The sequence below is a fragment of the Bombus terrestris genome, chromosome 10, assembly GCF_910591885.1.
Source record: "Bombus terrestris chromosome 10, iyBomTerr1.2, whole genome shotgun sequence".
NCBI classification, from domain to species: domain Eukaryota; kingdom Metazoa; phylum Arthropoda; class Insecta; order Hymenoptera; family Apidae; genus Bombus; species Bombus terrestris.
Window position 1 is genome coordinate 17,688,785 of NC_063278.1, and position 13,065 is coordinate 17,701,849.

At 32.2% G+C, this 13,065-nt stretch overlaps 1 protein-coding gene and 1 long non-coding RNA gene across 19 annotated transcripts in view; one reads left to right on the plus strand and one right to left on the minus strand.

Annotated features, from left to right (window-relative positions):
* The window catches only part of LOC100648987 (acetylcholine receptor subunit alpha-like), a 430,373-nt gene that overhangs the window by 69,815 nt on the left and 347,493 nt on the right, over positions 1-13,065 (minus strand). The gene's annotated exons all lie outside the window — the stretch shown is intronic.
* Positions 139-7,101, plus strand: LOC105666193. 6 transcript variants are annotated; one of them, XR_007225527.1, is made up of 4 exons: positions 139-3,244; positions 4,016-4,411; positions 5,221-6,692; positions 6,785-7,101. It is a non-coding gene; the product is annotated as an uncharacterized LOC105666193 (long non-coding RNA). The 6 variants fall into 6 exon arrangements; XR_007225524.1 differs by having other exon boundaries at positions 5,221-6,426; positions 6,519-7,101; XR_007225525.1 differs by having other exon boundaries at positions 5,221-6,160; positions 6,253-7,101.

Below are 13,065 nucleotides of genomic sequence, written 5' to 3' on the forward strand. Positions count from 1 at the left end.
AGTCAAAATGATGGGTCTATAATTTTATAAATGTGTCAACCCTCGTTTAGGGATCATGATCCCAAATGGATTAATAATACCAAAAATATACTAAGTAACATGGAATTGCTTCTATAAGAAAGTAATAAATCAATAAATATAAAAATATTCTATTATTACGTATTTCTTAACGACCAGTCATTTTGACTGCCTTTGGTAGAAATAGTTTCATGTTAACTATCGGTAGTTCTAGTGTTAAGTAATAAGTTTCATTAATAGGAGTAAAAGCAGTTTACCTTTTAACATGCGTCATAGTGGAATGGTATTTTAATTTCTAGAAACCTGTAAAACACTACGTTTTGTTAATTACTAACAGAACGTTGAAGAGCGTTGAACTATATCTTTAGATGATTTATGGTGATGTAGGAATAGGTAGGCATATGTATGATTTCATTATGCTTTTGAAACAGACCATCTGAATAACTTTTTCGTTTCTGTACAAAAAAATTTCATATTGCGTATATGCCGAATTAAGCATGCAAACGTTTTAAATAAATTGATTTGCGAACGACTTAATGTGCCAGAGAATAAGATGCATTTGAAGCTTCTTATTCTTATTAGAAGAATGAAAAACGCACTAGAAATTGCGAATGAAGCGTGTGCTATTTCCAGAGAAGATGCTCGTCATGAAAGAATTGCCTGTAAGTGATTTGCTAGATTTAAAACTGATCGTTCAAACTTTGCTGATGAAAACCTGCACGATCTGAAAACTGCCGACTGAAGACAATAAATAAAAAGCTATCGTGTTCAAAATATATCTATTTTCCAAGATACAGAGTCGTGAATTACTTGCAAATCGACATGATATATTTTAAATATAAATTCAGTTTATATGAGTGTGATGAGTGTGATACAACGAATATAAGTTGGTCAGTATCATTAACATAGTATCATAGTATCATTGAAGAGATACAGAGACATTCCAGAACCAAAGACAAAATGATTTTCAAAGGGCAACGACAGCTGCGTAAATTTACATTGCAAATAATTCAAAGCATTTTGATGTAATTTAAATAAAAATTTCGTTGCAAATATCCGTAGAACAATTTCTCGGAAGAAAAGTAAATTTCGTGAATTCGGTGAATTAGCGTATCGTAATACTTAATGGCCTCAATTTCGCGGAGTATCGCAATTGTGGCTCATGCTCAAATTGCACTCTAAATTACACACTATAATCGCCTCTAGGCGGAACGAACATGAAACTAATCCCGAAACTTGTTTCAAGCTAGATCAAACGTGTTTACCCAGTGTAAAGGAAGAGTCGAACATATTTGTCGATGTCTGGGCTTGCAAAGTTCCAAAAGTTAGGGTCGAACGTAGAATTATATGAAATAATATAGTCCGTTTGTGTATGCTTGTTTATTATACTATAATTTATTTATGTTACTCCAAGTTCAAAGTATATAAACGTTAAAAATATTGCAAAAAGCATGAAGCACTTTTAAAAAATTCTTCAAATTATTTTTCCATGAAGAAGAAATGGTTTAATTATTTAGAAAGATTTGCACTTTAGATTTTTGAATGGCAATAAAACAATTATTCCTATTCGCTGTAATATAAATCCAAATGATGTCAGTTTGATCACAATGTGTTTGATAAGAATGTTAATAAAACATCAATAAAAGGGAATTAAATCTCCCAGTAGTAGTTTCAGGTTAGAAAGTTAAAGGTCGACAGTTGATCTTCAACTCTTTGGTTATTTGCACTGCAGGTTTAACAGTTCCACAGAAATATGGTCAGTAAGCGCAGCAAGCACGTTAAAAAGTTATTAATATAAAGAATCGAAATTTTGAAATAATATTGCTCGCTGGCTATATATAATGAAAGAAATATCTTTGTACGAATAAATGAACGCGTAACGAATTGTAAAATGAAATTTATTACAATACATGAAATATGCATATTTCGTTTGATTTTAGAGACAGATTAAAAAGTCTTCGTGTAAAATGCTGTCTGCAAAAGCCTGTCTGTATTTTTTAAAAACTTTGGCAACGTGATCGTCGACACACTCGTTTCGAATTAATATCGCCGATGCACATTATAAACGTTTCGTTCGAATAGCGTGTCTACCTGTTCAGAATAAGGTGGGCCGCACGGTCCATTTGTGTGATAACCCAGATCCGAAAACAAAAACCTTTTGTTTGGCGGTTGAATATCGCGATGACGCACTTTGATAATCAGCAAGACTTTCGACAACTCGCATTCCGATAAGGTGCAAGGAAAATGAAACCGGCGCAACGAATGAAAACGGGCCACTCTTCTCGTCATTTTTCCAAACATATGTACATATGTATAGTTTTCGCCACTCTAATCAGCAATTTTAGTTCTATGCTGAAAAGCTATAAGAGAAAGTACGAGAAGCAAACGAAACCGCGTGTTAAAATCTTTTTCTTTTCTAATGTACACGCGATTATGATTATTATCGTTACCTAATATTATTATTATATTATTATCTGCAATTATTATTATTACCTATTATTATGATTATTATTATTACGATTCTTTTGATTTTAAGAGGGAAATATTTAAAACGGTTATGCATATGACAGTTTGAGCATTCTTTGTATAATTTTTCGATACAAGCTGCTTTAAACATATTACATTAGAAATTAGCAGGTGATCAATTAGAAACACGATGAATTATGTTATGAATTTTGTTATGAAACACACATATCTGTGGTCTATATATCGCTGCTATTTTTCATTTGTAAATATCCGTACAGTGACTGTAAAGTACAAATACAGGTGCATTTTATATGTGACATATAGCGTTGATGTTTTTTATTTGTAAATATATGTGCAATGATTGTGACGTACAGATACAATTGTATTTCATCTGTGATATATATCGTTGTTGTTTTTTATTTGTACAATGTGCAATGTATTGTAATGTATTGTAATGTAATGCAGTTTAAGTATGTGAATTCAATAGTTCCTCTTCTACATGTTGAGAAACGCTAAGTTGGTATGATCGCTAGTTCCTATAAGTTAAGTTGGTACGACTTTTAACGACGCTCTTTTGTCTTAGAAGTCGACCACGTGTTAATTGCCCAAGCGTATCCGGTGTGTTCAGACGTTTTGTGCGAGGTAGTGAAATATAAAAAGTAATATTCAATCTGTGTGAATCTATTGAATATCAACCCCAAACCTATATTTAATAACACTACACTAGGTTGCTATATTATACCGATAAATACTAACAATTGTAAGTTTTAAAAGTTCTGTATATTTTGTATTTCACATTTTATAAAAATGTTTTTTTTTTATTTGGACGAATTTTACAATCAATTCTCATTGAGAATTATAAGTAAATTTTTCTGACGTGGTACAATGTCGTGATATAAAAATGTGAAGTAGCTTTGTATCGTTTAGGACATTTCACGTTGAAAAGACGATCTCTAAACACAAGACATATAATTCTTTTTAAAATTTTTATAAATAATTCTGAATTACATTTTATTGTAATTTTCATATTGGTAAAGACAATGCAAGATTTATTACCTATTGTTAGCAGCATTCGATAAATGGCAGAAGCACAGATGAATTACGACTTGTTCAACCCATATTTAATATATTCAGCGTACAACTGAATAATCGATCTCGTCTAGAGACACAGCATTTTTCCGTGATGGAATCTCATCATCATTTGCCTGATGGATGGCTTAAAGTCGTAGAAAGCAGCGGCAAATATTTAACTCGAACCACTTGTATTTTGTTTTAAACAAACTTTGAGTTTCACTGAAATATTTCGATTATTCGTTAGAACACCTAATAAACTGATAAATTAAATTGTTAATCGCTGTTTGCGTGATGCAAATATTCTCACGAAATAATCTAAAGCTCCGCCTAACGCTCTCTGTATATTTTTCCCTTTTTCATTAGTCACATTGCCAAAAATCGCATTTATAATTTCCAAATGTTTTTCAGGATCGCGCATGTTTATATTTAAACTGATGAAATCGTATGCACTTTTCAGCGGTTACGTTGAATCTTGGAAAATATTATACGGGACAATCGGAGTTGAGTCGTTTCGTGTTATCGCCAAGAACAGCGGCCGCATGAGAAGTAGAAAGATCAGAGTTAAATCAGACTGTGTAAAGTCCCTCAGTTTGATCACTCGACACGAGAACATCGCCCCATTAAATTGGAATCGCGAACAGATACCTACATATATCCGACATGTGACACAAAATTTTGATGATAAGAAAGACGAGGCGGTGCGGAGGAAACGACGTAGAAGGCGAAACGACGAATAGCGGGAAATCGAAAGGGGGACAACTCGGCCATAAATCCCACGCTGTAGAGGCAAATCACTGGCGTGGCAATAAAACGCACGTGTATAGTTCCCTCTATACTAATCCCAGTAACAGAAGTAAGTCTTACGATTTATGTAGTTTACATTGCATTGTTGTACATCGTAATGGAAATTTACAACGTAATTTTATGTCACGCTATATATCGCAGAATGTAGTTTATAGACTGGACTTTTATGGAAATTCATATTTTTGGCGATATAGTTAAGAAACTTAAGCCTTTCTAAAGGTAGAAAATTGTTCTATTTACCAGGTATTACAGAAAACACTATGTCTTGGATATTTTATATATTTTTTCATATTACGTGCATGTTTTGCAATTTTGTGAAGAATTCATAAAAATTCGCAGTCTTGTAATTTAAGTCTATAGGAAATATTCTTCGAGCCTCGGATAAAATTATTGTTTTTGGTGTTTCATACGAAGAGATACATAATGCGTATCCTTGTTTATTTTCTGATAGTATTTAAAAAGGTTTTTTAACGGAAATATGTACTTACAGGAACGATGGTGCATTGTAAAAAGTTTTTAGTCCTTAGTTTATACTCGCTGATTTAATCTTCTTATTTAAAAAGTTACTGGAAAGTTGTAAAATAAAAGCATTTTTATTTTCTTCCTAACAAATTCCCTTTTATCTCTCCACTTATTAAAATAATCCCTCCTTTCATTAAAGTACACTAAAGATTAAATATTAGAGGAATAAGTCCATTATATCCACTTTCGTAAATTCAAAAATATCTTCTTCGCATTTTGTGAACACCGAAGACATCAATTCAGGCAAAATAGCGTCGTAGTATAGGGCTAACAAAATTTCAAAATACTTTGTACGTATAACACGTACAAAATGAATATAATGTGTCCTGTGATTAGTGTTCACAGATTATAGTGAGCCACTGTGTATTTACGTAACATTCTTTTTTTTATTTATATCCATAAAATATACCAAAAAGTTTGGCTGGAAAAGCGTGAAACACCTACAGCGGTATATTTCAATGATTATCATGGTGCACAATGGAACACGCTGTGACAATCATTATATGCACATTTTGGACTGCAAAATTTCAAAACCACGAGGCGTAGATTCAAAAATGAAACCGGTGCTTAGAGTCTACAGAGTTGGAAGATAGTGGGATATTGAAGCAACGAGGTAAGCCATTACCAATTCTCTAGAGCATTCAGGTATTCAACATGTTCTCGCTGTGGGATTGCCTGATCAGGCTGTGAGAAGAGTTTTATACGAAAATCCTAATTTCCATCCGCCGTGGAGAAACTCAGCGAACGTGATGTGCTTCCAAGATTCTGCAAGATGTATCGATAGTAAGCAGTAAATCAGATAGTTTTTAGAACAACGTGTCGAGGCAGTAAATCGACGAAGAAACGAAATCTTGGAGATTGTTCTTATTAATCATGTAAAAATATTCGAACAGTGCTGTGTGTTGTTTTCTTCAGTGTCAAATTCAAGAGGTCATTGCGCCGGATTTTATGTGGCTCGAACGAATACACATAATTCTTTACGTCATTTTCTCAAGAAATTATTATTATTAGAAATATATAAATTTTCTCAAGTAATTTCTTCAAGAAAAGCTCTACATCTTTTTCTTTTGTATATCCGTGACCTGGAGACTGCTGTTACGAAGAGAATACAATTCAGTGAAAAAAATTCAAAATAAGGAGAGGTTCATATTATTGTGTTCTTGAATATAAATTTTATTTTGGGCTACAAGGTCTGGAAACAAAACAGCTGTAAGTAGATTTCTATTGCTGTTTTTGGAGCCCTCAGCTAGAGCTACACACCAAGGTTAACTTTTTGGTAACGTTCTTTGCTATAAACATATGAACGATGAAAATATATTCCTATTGTATTGTAACGCTGAAAGAGATTTCTATTGTTGTTTCTTGTAGCCCTCAGCTAGAGCTACACACCGAGGTTAACATTTTGGTAACGTCCTTTGCTATAAACATATGAACGATGAAACTATATTCCTATTGTGTTGCAACGCTGAAAGAGTGAAAGAGATTTCTATTGCTGTTTCTTGTAGCCCTCAGCTAAAGCTACACACCAAGGTTAACTTTTTGGTAATGTTCTTTGCTATAAACATATGAACGATGAAAATATATTCCTATTGTATTGTAACGCTGAAAGAGATTTCTATTGTTGTTTCTTGTAGCCCTCAGCTAGAGCTACACACCGAGGTTAACATTTTGGTAACGTTCTTTGCTATAAACATATGAACGATGAAACTATATTCCTATTGTGTTGCAACGCTGAAAGAGTGAAAGAGATTTCTATTGCTGTTTCTTGTAGCCCTCAGCTAGAGCTACATACCAAGGTTAACTTTTTGGTAATGTTCTTTGCTATAAACATATGAACGATGAAAATATATTCCTATTGTATTGTAACGCTGAAAGAGATTTCTATTGCTGTTTTTTGTAGCCCTTAGCTAGAGCTACACACCAAGGTTAACTTTTTGATAACGTTCTTTGCTATAAACATATGAACGATGAAAATATATTCCTATTGTATTGTAACGCTGAAAGAGATTTCTATTGCTGTTTCTTGTAGCCCTCAGCTAAAGCTACACACCAAGGTTAACCTTTTGATAATGTCCTTTGCTATAAACATATGAACATGCTTCCTATCCTTCTTCTATTGTAACACTGAAAGAGTGAGGATCTGGGTCAGCATACATTATACTTGTACCTATACTTATACCCATACTTATTTCAATATATTTTTCTATTACAAATTCATCCACTTGTTTCTCTGTCAGTCAACTTGAACAAAAATGTTCATACGCAACGAAATTTGTAACATACGTATTCGCGATGAATATCATTATACGTTATAAATACAGGGTGTTTCATCTTGATCCCACCGAACAGTGTCAACATTATTCTACGAATAATTAAAAATAAGGGAAAGATATTACATAAACATGGAGTCGTAAATGTTTTATTACAAGGTTATAACAAAAATACCAAGATTATAAATTATCGTTAATACCAGCTACATATGTACGTAGTATTACAACACACATTAACATGACCAGTTCCAATGATTGCTAATGGTAAACACAAACAAGAAACCAGTCATCTATAATCTTGATATCTTTGTCATAACTCTATAAGAAAGCATTTACGACCCTATGTTTAGTAACATTTTATTCTTTTCTCACTTAATCATAAAATATGTTGACACTGTTTGACAGGATAAAAATGAAACACCCTGTATAACATATAATGAAACATCGTTTATACATACTCATTATTTTCTGTATTTTTGTACTATGCTTTTTCTATGCTTCTGAATGTTTATACAACGATGCTGATGCCAATCCGCGTCAACCAGTCTGTTTTTTCACTCTTAGTTTGATCTAATCCCACGAAGCTTGGGCTTGTCATAAACGTTAAGACAGGTCTACGTAGGTACGTGAAGACTTCTTGACCTTTCATGACCCCTTCTGTGACCCTCTTCCGTAACCTCTTCTGTGACAGATGTCATCCCCATGCACTTCATAGTGGTCAGGGGTTGTAACCTAACATAACCTAACATAACCTAAACGTAAAAGTTTCAAAGCAAAGGGTTCTCTAGTCATACCGTTACTTTGCCAACATCAACTTGTAATACTCTTACAAAAAAATAAAAAAAAAAAAAAAATGTAAGAGGCGACCTTGAATGCAACATTACTCAGGATATTCGATTATATATAGAATTCGAGCAATCATTGGAACCACGATAACAGCTGCCCATTCTCAATTCTACAATAAACCCAATATTCCTAACTTGTCATATATCTCATGCAATATCTCAAATACGTCAATCTTGACCTTCGCCCACGAACGAGCATTTCAGGTTTGTGATATCTCTGTAACTAAAGAAACTGCAGCATTGGAAGCACTGCCAAATGTATGGTAATTCATGGCTTTCGAGGCTCCAATTACGAAGATAATGTGTCCTTTGCCAGCACTTTCGAAAGACAGTGGATTTTACCCATCTGTGTCATAAACCTACCAGATTATTTTCGTATAGTGTGTATTTTAGTTTGCTTGAATGTCTGAATGCATCGTATAAAAACGCTACTCGATTTGTTATTTTCTCTTGAATCTTGTTATTTAAAACGTAGATGTGAATAATATATATATATATATATATTAATATTATTATAATATTTATTATAATATATAATATACATTATAACATTATATTACAATATTAATATAGTAATAATTTATTAATTTTATTATATTAATATTATAATTTAATATAATATATATTAAATATAACATTATTATAATATAATATATAATATATATATTAAACATTATAAATATTATCCTTATATATAATATAATTACTCATATATAAATATAATATAATAAATATTATCTTTTTAATGTAACACGATTAATTGAAGTTTATATAGACGAAACAAGAATTAGATTAAACAGGAAAAATTGGGTTCCTTTTTTCAGTTATTATATGTAGAATGTTTTGCAAGTGGATATGTAATTGTATTATTATATAATAATATATTATATATAATAATGAAATTGTTTTGAAACCTGTACCGGTGATTTGTAACTTTATTCATTTTTGAAAATCTGTAATCTAAAACCTAAGAATTTAAGGAAATAACATATCTGTAATTCGTAATTTGTGTTCGTAACAAAGCATGTAAAATGTATTGGAAAATAATATTTTCAAAGCTTCAAATCTAAATGATGAAGAATAATACAAATAAATTCGACGATAAAACAGATGAAGATTATAGAAGAATCGATTTGTTTTCAGACAGACTGAGAAAAATTAATTTGTAGATTACAAAATTATTAATAATTTCCTTGGACTTTAAGTAGCTGATTAAAATTTTGTCAGAACATTGAATTACTAATCCAAGAATTTCCTCAGCTGAGAAACAAATATCTGAAATCCAATGTTTGGGAGAAATTGGTAACAACTTAGAAGTAAAAATCTGTAAATATAGTAAGCTAGTAGATGTTATGCATCCGAATCTTCGTATGTATGCTTCCGGCAAATTCAATTTGGAATCGAGTAGCAAGTCAAGAATATACATTACTTGTTTCTCCCTCTTGGTAATTCAAGACGTTTCGTGTATACATGGAATATGCAGAGATGTTTGCTTCTATACACGAAGATGAACGACCGTTACCAGAAAAGTGGGAAAAAGGGTGAAATATGTTGACAGCGAGACATTTCGTAGGCTGCAAGATTCTCTAAGATATTCGATATCAAATATTCGAAAATCTCTTTAAACCGGAAATGACATTGCATACATCCTTTTTCAAATTGAATAAAAACATCAGGTAATTTTTGTAGTAAATAAATCATTTTTATCTGATTTAGTTTTTCTCTTATTTTTTAAAAGAACATACCTTTACATATATCCTTTTTCAAATTGAATAAAAATATCAGCTAATTTTAGTAGTAAATAAATCATTTTTATCTGATTTAATCTTTCTCTTATTTTTTAAAAGAACATATCTTTACATATATCCTTTTTCAAATTGAAAAGCATCAGGTAATTTTAGTAGTAAATAAATCATTTTTATCTGATCTAATTTTTCTCTTATTTTTTAAAAGAACATACCTTTACATATATCCTTTTTCAAATTGAATAAAAATATCAGGTAATTTTAGTAGTAAATAAATCATTTTTATTTGGTTTTATCTTTTCTCTTCATTTTAGAAAGAATATTCTTTCACTCAACTGCTTAATTTTTGCAATATTTAATTAATATTATTTTGTAGTTATTTTTTAATCAGGCTATTTGGTATTATTCGATTAGTTGTTCTTTTAATTTCTACATATTGTGTTATATACATAATACATATATATTTACTTTACGCGTATATGCCTATATGTCGTGCTGTCTATGTAAATAGAAACACCTAAATATCTTCTATCTTTTATTTATGGTTTTAAGAAAACAGTCAGGACAAAGTTACACTACTTGAAGGGACTCGCGTAACATTGCTTATACGTGTGCAACGATCAACAATGTTATTTTGTCCAAAAGATCTTTTTCATAAGATCATTTAAGTTTTGAATTCGTATCTTACGATATAAAGTTTGCATCATCGATTTGAATTGTGGCGGCACTCGAGCACGGAACTTTCCAACGACTTCGCGACACAAAGCGCTATACCTTCAAAGCGTAAGGCCGACGTGCCTAATGTGCCATCGATATCTCTATGGTTCTTCCGCCGAATGTTCGGAAGAATGTATGCGCGGCAACCGCCGCGGTACATCTAATAAACGCGTGTGTAGTAGGGATATCGAAGGGCAACTAAGGAAAGAATCCGTTTGGTTTCGAACAAAAGAGTCATTCTGCCTCAAGCCGCGAAGTGCGAAAGGTTTAGCATCATAGCGAAGCAAACATAAGACAAGATACGCGATTGTAAACTCTCGATGGTTAATCATAAGTGTGAATCGTATAAATTGTTGACCTGTTGATTGTTAATAGTAATAAACTTTTCGTTGAACATCTGAGTATTCCTTCCGCACCTATCACGACATACCACCTCAGAAATATTTTGTACCAACATTTTAGATTATTCCGTTATCTTTTATTAAAAAAAAATTGTCAAACTATTATATTGCTCTCCCTTTCATTGTCTTTGCATAAATATGTGACAAATTAGAGTTAAAAGTTAATTACTTTCAATTTAAGAATTCTCATCAGCATACGTCACTTTTACAAGTTATCCAACCTTAAAGTCTAATTTAGATTACAGGCAAGATATTGTCTGAAAGTTTCGTGCGAGTGTTTATAGTTAAGTCAATTAAAGATAATTTCCTGAAACGTCGAGGCGTGGTTTGTAATTATGCCCCGCAGTAAAACATCCAGTTTTCAGCTTTCATTTTGAACGTTCCTTTTCATTTCTACATTCATTAACGTATTAAAGTATATAGTAGTTTGCTTCTTTATTTTACTTGCACAGAAACGATTTATTCAATGGAAACCATGTTACGATTAGCTAAGCTAATACAGCTGAAGATGGAAAGATATGTATAGCATAAAACACAAAACTTTCTGCGACTTATTTATCGTAGCTATAGTTTGGAATAACATTCTCACTCTATCATGTCATTATAACGTCATTTGCTTGTAAAATAAATACCAAATATTTAAAACTTAATGGATGTTTATTTGTATTCGAGTAATCCTCGATTGGAAAGGATTAAAAAATTCAGAAGTAACATAAATGACACATTAACACTACGCGTTGTACCGCTTTAAATAATGCATTTTAAGTGTAGCTTTAAGTTTATTCAACATTTCTTAGTTTCATATATAATTGATCAAAACTGGACCATTGTATGAAATAAAAATACAGTACAATAAGAAAACTGTAGAAAGAATTTTAAGAAACCTGTTCTCAAACCATCTTTTTCTTCAACACTCGATAATACAATGAAATTTTGCATAGTGTTGCTCAGTCTCACGGACTGAACACAATATGCTGCCACAAGTATTTGCCAAAATGGATCAAAACCGCCCGAGTACCACTAAACACAAGAAGATCCCAAGTATATCGCATCTTAGGTAAGTCGAAGTGTTCTCAAGTGTCTTAGGAAAATCGCAGTAATTGTAATCGCACTAATTTCCCTATTCCAGTTGCGTTTCGCTTTCAAAGTCCGCTCTCGATTCTACGGAAAAATCTGCTAACAGAACTCCGGATCCACCGATAACGACAAATAGTACGATACAAGAATAGAGGCAGAGCATGTCAAACAATATCTTGAACAACGCAATTCAAATTCAGAAGTCAGAGGTTTCATCAATGGACGCTTAACCCTTTAACCTACGATTTAAGTTCGAGAATTTTGGGCCGAAAACGTAAACAAGCTCGCGCAGTCTTCGAGCCATTCGCACGACTTGTATAGTACGTACTACGGGCTATGTCCGTAATATTTACGTTTGGCCCGATCACCGTACTACGGGCTATGCCCGTAATATTTACGTTTGGCCCGATCATCTACTATGGGCTATGTCCGTAATATTTACGTTTGGCCCGATCATCGTACTACGGGCTATGCCCGTAGTTGTTGGTTAAGGGGTTAACAGTATATGTATATGAAGATTCCTTTTATTTTAATATCACCTTATGGCTGAACTGAGATATTTTAATATAAAACAGCTAAGTAAAAAAACACTAATTGAATCATGAGGGTAAGGAATATTTTAACGTCTTCAATATTTTAATATTATCGCTAACAATATTTTTTAAATCACGAAGAGGATGGAAAATACATGTTTGGCTCAAGAATCAAATAAAAGGACGGTTTAACACTAAAACTACCACACCAGTCAAATCGACTGGGTTTACAATTTTATTTTAAAATTTCTATTTCATGTTATATCTTTTTCACAATGATGTAATGACTTTCGCAACGATAACTGAATAAATAATATAATGAATTTTTTTTTTATGTATTCAAACTGAAAATTATTTTGTATCAAGGCTATTTATACCAATGCCAGTCAAAACGACTAGTACTTGTCAAAATGTAAAAGGATCCTGCAATCTGTTTATCGAATTCCAATTAACCAGTTTCCTGGTTTTGTACAACTTGCCACACGTTTTTAAAATTTTTACTGCGTATCATTCAATAGGATGATATCAATAGAATGTGTCAACCGTCGTTTAGGGATCCCAGATGAATTAATAACACCAAAAATCTACTACAT